Below are 6,712 nucleotides of genomic sequence, written 5' to 3'. Positions count from 1 at the left end.
AAGGATTTTAAAAATCAATTGAGAGAAATGAAAGCAACACAAGAAAATTATGAAAAAAAAATCAGCAGCTTGGAAAAGGAAGCACAAAGATTGACTGAAGAAAACAATTCCTTAAAAAATTCATCTGGCCAAATGGAAAAAAACGTGCATAATCTCACTGAAGAAAACAATGCCTAAAAAAATTCATGTGGTCAAATGGAAAAAAATGGTGCATAATCTCATTGAAGAAAACAATGCCTTAAAAATTAAAATTGGACAGTTGGAAGATAAGGAATCCATGAGACACCAGGAATCAGTCAAGCAGAATCAAAAGAATGAAAAAAAAATAGAAGAAAATGTGAAATACCTTATTGGAAAGACAACTGATGTGGAAAACATATCAAGGAGAGACAATTTGAGAATCATTGGGCTGCCTGAAAGCCATGATCAGAAAAAAAGTCTAGACACCATATTCCAGGAAATTATTAAGGAGAACTGCCCTGATATCATAGAATCAGAGGATAAAATCATCATTGAAAGAATCCACTGATCACCTCCTGAAAGAGACCCCAAAAGGAAAACTCCAAGGAATATTGTAGCCAAATTCCAGAACTATCAGGTGAAGGAGAAAATACTCCAAGCAGTCAGAAAGAAGCAATTTAAATATCATGGAGTCACAGTCAGGATTGCTCAGGACCTGGAAGCTTCAACATTAAAGGACCACAAGGCTTGGAATATGATATTCTGGAAGGCAAAGGAGCTTGGATTGCAGCCAAGAATCTATTACCCAGCAAAACTGAGCATTCTCTTTCAGGGGAAAAGATGGACATTCAATGACACTGGGGACTCTCAAGGTTTCCTGATGAAAAGACCAGAACTGAATAGAAATTTTGATCTTAACATACAATACTCAAGAGAAGTTTAAAAAGGTAAACAGGGGAAAAAAGTTACTCAATAAGGTTAAACTGTTTACATCCCTACATGGGAAGATAATACTTATAACTCTTGAGAATTGTAAATGTATTTGGGCAGACAGAGGGATTATACACAGAGGGTATAAATATAAATTGTCTTTGATGTGATGACATAAAGGAAATTAAGGGGTTAAAAAGGGAGCTTATATAGGGAGAAGAGGAAAGAGGAGGTGGAATGGGTGAATTACATCATATGAAAAGGTGAAAAAAAAAGGTATTACAATAGAGGGAAAGAAGGGAGGGGTGAACATTGTTTCAACCCTACTCTCATTAGATTTGATTCAAAGAGGGAATAACATATATGTTCATTTGGATAAAGAAACTTAGCTTAATATTTAGGGAAATAAAAGGGGAAGGAGAAGGGGAAGGGGGGACTGAAGAAGGGAGGGCAAAAGCAAGGGAGAAAAGGGTAAAGAAAAGGGAGGGGTCATAAAAAGGGAGGGCAGACTGGGGGAGGCAGGAGTAAGAAGCAAAACGTTAGGAGGAATAGGGTAAAAGAAGGGGGGAAGTACAAAGGGGGTAAATAGAATGGAGGGGAATAGACAGTAATAATAACTGTGAATGGGATGAACTCTGCTATAAAACAGAAGTGAACTGCAGAGAGGATTAAAAGCCAGAATCCTACAATATGCTGTTTACAAGAAACACATTTAAAGCAGAGAGATACACACAGAGTAAAGGTAAAAGGCTGGAGCAGAATATATTATGCTTCAGCTAAAGTAAAAAAAGCAGGGGTAGCAATCCTTATCTCAGACAAATCGCAGGCAAAAATCTCATTAAAAGAGATCAGGAAGGAAACTACATCTTGCTAAAAGGCACTATAGATAACGAAGCAATATCAATACTAAATATGTATGCGCCAAGTGGTATAGCATCCAAATTCTTAGAGGAGAAGTCAAATGAGGAATACTATACTAGTGGGGGATCTAAATCTCCCCCTCTCAGAATTAGATAAATCTAGCTGAAAAATAAATAAGAAAGAAGTGAAAGAGGTGAATAGATTACTAAAACAGTTAGACATGATAGATGTCTGGAGAAAACTGGGGATAGAAAGGAATATACCTTCTCAGCCATACATGACACATTTTCAAAAATTGACCATGTATTAGGGCACAAAAACATCATAGTCAAATATAGAAAGGCAGAAATAGTAAATGCATCCTTTTCAGATCATGATGCAATAAAAATTACATGTAAGAAAGAGCCACGGAAAAATAGACTGAAAATCAATCAGAAACTAAATAATTTCATTCTAAAGAATGAATGGGTCAAACAACAAATCATAGAAAAAATCAATAACTATATCCAAGAGAATGACAATAAGGAGACAACATACCAAAATCTATGGGATGCAGCCAAAGCAGTGCTTAGGGGAAAATTTATAGCTCTAACTGCTTACATGAATAAAAAAGAGAAAGAGGAGATCAATGAATTGGGCATGCAACTTAAAAAGCTAGAAAGAGAACAAATTAGAAATCCCCAATTAGATACTAAACTAGAAATCCTGAAAATTAAAGGAGAAATTAATAAGATTGAAAGCAAAAAAACTATAGAATTAATCAATAAAACTAAGAGCTGGTTTTATGAAAAAACCAATAAAATAGATAAAATATTGGTTAATTTGATAAAAAAAAAGAAAGAAGAAAACCAAATTACCAGTATCAAAAATGAAAGGGGTGATGTTACCACCAATGAAGTGGAAATTAAAGCAATAATTAGGAACTATTTTGCCCAACTGTATGCCAATAAATTTGATAATCTAAATGAAATGGATAAATATTTACAAAAATACAAACTGCCCAGGTTAACTGAAGAGGAAATAAAATCCTTAAATAAGCCCATATTAGAAAAAGAAATTGAACAAGCCATTAATGAACTCCCTAAGAAAAAATCCCCAGTACCAGATGGGTTTACAGGTGAATTCTACCAAACATTTAAAGAACAATTTATTCCAATATTATACAAATTATTCGGAAAAATAGGTGAAGAAGGAGTTCTACCAAATTCGTTTTATGACACAAATATGCTGGTGATACCCAAACCAGGCAGAGCAAAAACAGAGAAAGAAAATTATAGACCAGTTTCCCTAATGAATATTGATGCTAAAATCTTAAACAAGATATTAGCAAGGAGATTACAGCAAGTGAACCTTTGGTTCCAATGGTTTGTCATGCTGGGGTGGAAGTGGGGATAAGCTCCCACTCTCTATAAAATGCTCCAATAGCATGTGTCTCAAATAGCCTTTGACAACCGAAGCCCAACTCCTGGCCTTGTCGTGGCGGAACTGTTTCCACTAACAGGAGAAGGGGTGAAGGTGAGTCACTGGCGTCTTAAAACCAGTCGCTTTGGGCAGGTGGGGCTCGTTAATCTTGGCAGGCAAGCCGCCTAGAGGAAGGAAACCCTGATTTTAAACCACTGCTTTGTGGCTATACCCATATATGAGAAAGGCTTCGGGAGTTAACCCAGAGGAAAAATCAGGAGTCGGAGTCCCTTAGGCAGTTGGATGTTGGATATCACATCCCTCCGGCAACTCCTGCAGTGGCTCTGGTGCCAAACTGTATTGGCTCTGCCTCTCCTTTGGATCTACCAATGCTGTGGAAAGGGAAAACCTGCTGCATGGGCAACAACTTGTTTTCCAATTGATCCGCCCAGGCCAGCACGCTGGAGAGAACACTCCAGCTACTCCTCTGGGGTAGATACAACACGGGATGTGGCAGTTATCAGTTATAAGTCACTCAGGAGCTGAGGCTCCCTTATTGGACTGCACGGCCACACTGTGGCCTGTGGCTCTTCAAGGCACTGATCCATGGTCGTCCTCAACTGGTGGAGGCCTACTACTACTACTACTACTACTACTACTACTACTACTACTACTACTACTACTACTACTACTACAGCAACTGATCACCAGGATAATACACTATGACCAGGTGGGATTTATACCAGGAATGCAGGGCTGGTTCAACATTAGGAAAACTATCAACATAATCAACCACATCAATAAGAAAACTAACCAAAATCATATGATTATCTCAATAGATGCAGAGAAAGCTTTTGACAAAATATAGCACCTATTCCTGATAAAAACAATAGAGAGTTTAGGATTAGGTGGAGCTTTCCTTAAAATAGTAAATAGTGTCTACCTAAAACCATCCGCAAGCATTATATATAATGGAGATAAGTTAGAGGCCTTCCCAATAAGATCAGGGGTGAAATAGGGATGTCCATTATCTCAATTTTTAGAAATTTTTTTTTTAGTGAGGCAATTGGGGTTAAATGACTTGCCCAGGGTCACACAGCTAGTAAGTATTAAGTGTCTGAGGCTGGATTTGAACTCAGGTACTCCTGACTCCAGGGCTGGTGCTCTATCCACTGCACCACCTAGCTGCCCCCTGTCCATTATCGCCTCTATTATTCAATATTGTACCAGAAATTTTAGCATTAGCAATCAGAGAAGAAAAAGGAATTAAAGGAATCAGAATAGACAAGGAGGAAACAAAACTATCACTCTTTGCAGTTGATATGATGGTATACTTAAAGAATCCTAGAGAATCAACTCAAAAATTACTTGAAACAATGGACAACTTTAGCAAAGTAGCAGGATATAAAATAAATCCACATAAATCATCAGCATTTCTATACATGACCAACAAAGTCCAGCAGCAAGAGATAGAAAGAGAAATTCCATTTAAAGTAATGGTAGATAATATAAAATACTTAGGAGTCTACTTGCCAAGACAAACCCAGGAACTCTATGAACACAATTACCAAACACTTTTCACACAAATCAAATCAGATCTAAATAATTGGAAAGATATCAATTGCTCATGGATAGGCAGAGCTGATATAGTAAAACTGACAATTCTACCTAAATTAATTTACCTATTCAGCACCATGACCAGTCAGACTACCTAAAATTATTTTATAGAGCTAGAAAAAAATAATAACAAAATTCATCTGGAAAAACAAAAAGTCAAGAATATCAAGGGAAATAATGAAAAAAAAATGCACAGGAAGGGGGGTTACCTGTACCAAATCTGGAGCCTTACTATAAAGCGGCAGTCATCAAAACTATCTGGTACTGGCTAAGAAATAGAGTGGAGGATCAATGGAATAGGCTAGGCACAGGAGACACAGTAGCAAATGACATCAGTAATGCAGTGTTTGATAAACCCAAAGACTCCAGCTTCTGGGATAGGAATTCAGTATTTGACAAAAACTGTTGGGAAAACTGGAATATAGTATGGCAGAAATTAGGCATAGACCAACATCTTACACCTTATACTAAAATAAGGTCAAAATGGATACATGATTTAGACATAAGAGGTGATACCGTAGGTAAATTAGGAGAGAAAGGAATAGTCTACCTTTCAGATCTTTGGAAAGGAGAACAGTTTATGACCAAACAAGAGATAGAGAATATTATGAAATGCAAAATGGATGATTTTGATTACATTAAATTAAAAAGTTTTTGTACAAACAGAAGCAATGCATCCAAAATTAGAAGGGAGGCAGAAAGCTGGGAAACAATTTTTATGGCCAGTACTTCTGATAAAGGTCCCATTTCTAAAATATATAGGGAAGTAAATCAAATTTATAAGAATCCAAGTCATTCCCCAATTGAGAAATGGTCAAAGGATATGAATAGGCAGTTTTCTGATGAAGAAACCAAAGCTATCTATTCCCATATGAAAAAATGCTCTAAATCACTATTGATTAGAGAGATGCAAATTAAAACAACTCTGAGATACCACCTAACACCTATCAGATTGGCTAATATGACAAAAAAAGGAAAATAATGAACATTGGAGAAGCTGTGGGAAAATTGAAACACTAATGCATTGTTGGTGGAGCTGTGAATTGATCCAGTCATTCTGAAGAGCAATCTGGAATTATGCCCAAAGGGCTATAAAGCTGTGCATGTTCTTTGACCCAGTAATACCACTTTTGGGTCTTTTCCCAAAGAGATCATAAAAAAGGGAAAAGGACCCACATGTACAAAAATATTTGTAGCTGCTCTTTTTGTGGTGGCAAGGAATTAGAAATTGAGGGGTTGCCCATAAATTGGGGAATGTTGAACAAGTTGTGGTATATGAATGAAATGGAATTCTATTGTGCTGTAAGCAACAATGAGCTGGAGGAGTTCAGAGAAACCTGGAAGGACTTGCATGAACTGATGATGAGTGAGATGAGCAGAACCAGAAGAACATTGTACACAGTATCATCAACATTGTGTGTTGATCTGCTGTGATGGACTAGATTCTTCTCACCAATGCAATGGTACAGAAGAGTTCCCGGGGACTCATGATGGAAGGGGATCTCCAAATCCAGAAAAAAAAAAGATCTGTGGAGTAGAGATGCTGATTAAACCATACTATTTCTTTTGCTTTTGGTACTGTTGTTTTTCTATTTTGAGGTTTTTCCTCATTGCTCTGATTCTTCTCTTATAACATGACTAATGCAGACATATGTTTAATGTTCATATATATATATATATATATATATATATATATATATATCCCATATCAGATTACCTGCTGTCAAGGGGAGGGGAGGTGGGAAGGGGGGGAGAAAAATTTGAAATTGGAAAGCTTGTATAAACAAATGTTGAGAAGTATTTTTTACATGTAACTGGAAAAAAATAAAATACTTTTATCAGAAAAAAATAATGTGCCTTTATATTTAGCTAATTTATCCATGCAGAAATTATTGTGATTGATACACATATATATGTTTATATATACAAATATACATATTTA

This window comes from Dromiciops gliroides, chromosome 2 (genome assembly GCF_019393635.1).
Source record: "Dromiciops gliroides isolate mDroGli1 chromosome 2, mDroGli1.pri, whole genome shotgun sequence".
Taxonomy (NCBI): domain Eukaryota; kingdom Metazoa; phylum Chordata; class Mammalia; order Microbiotheria; family Microbiotheriidae; genus Dromiciops; species Dromiciops gliroides.
This window is presented reverse-complemented; position numbering follows the sequence as displayed.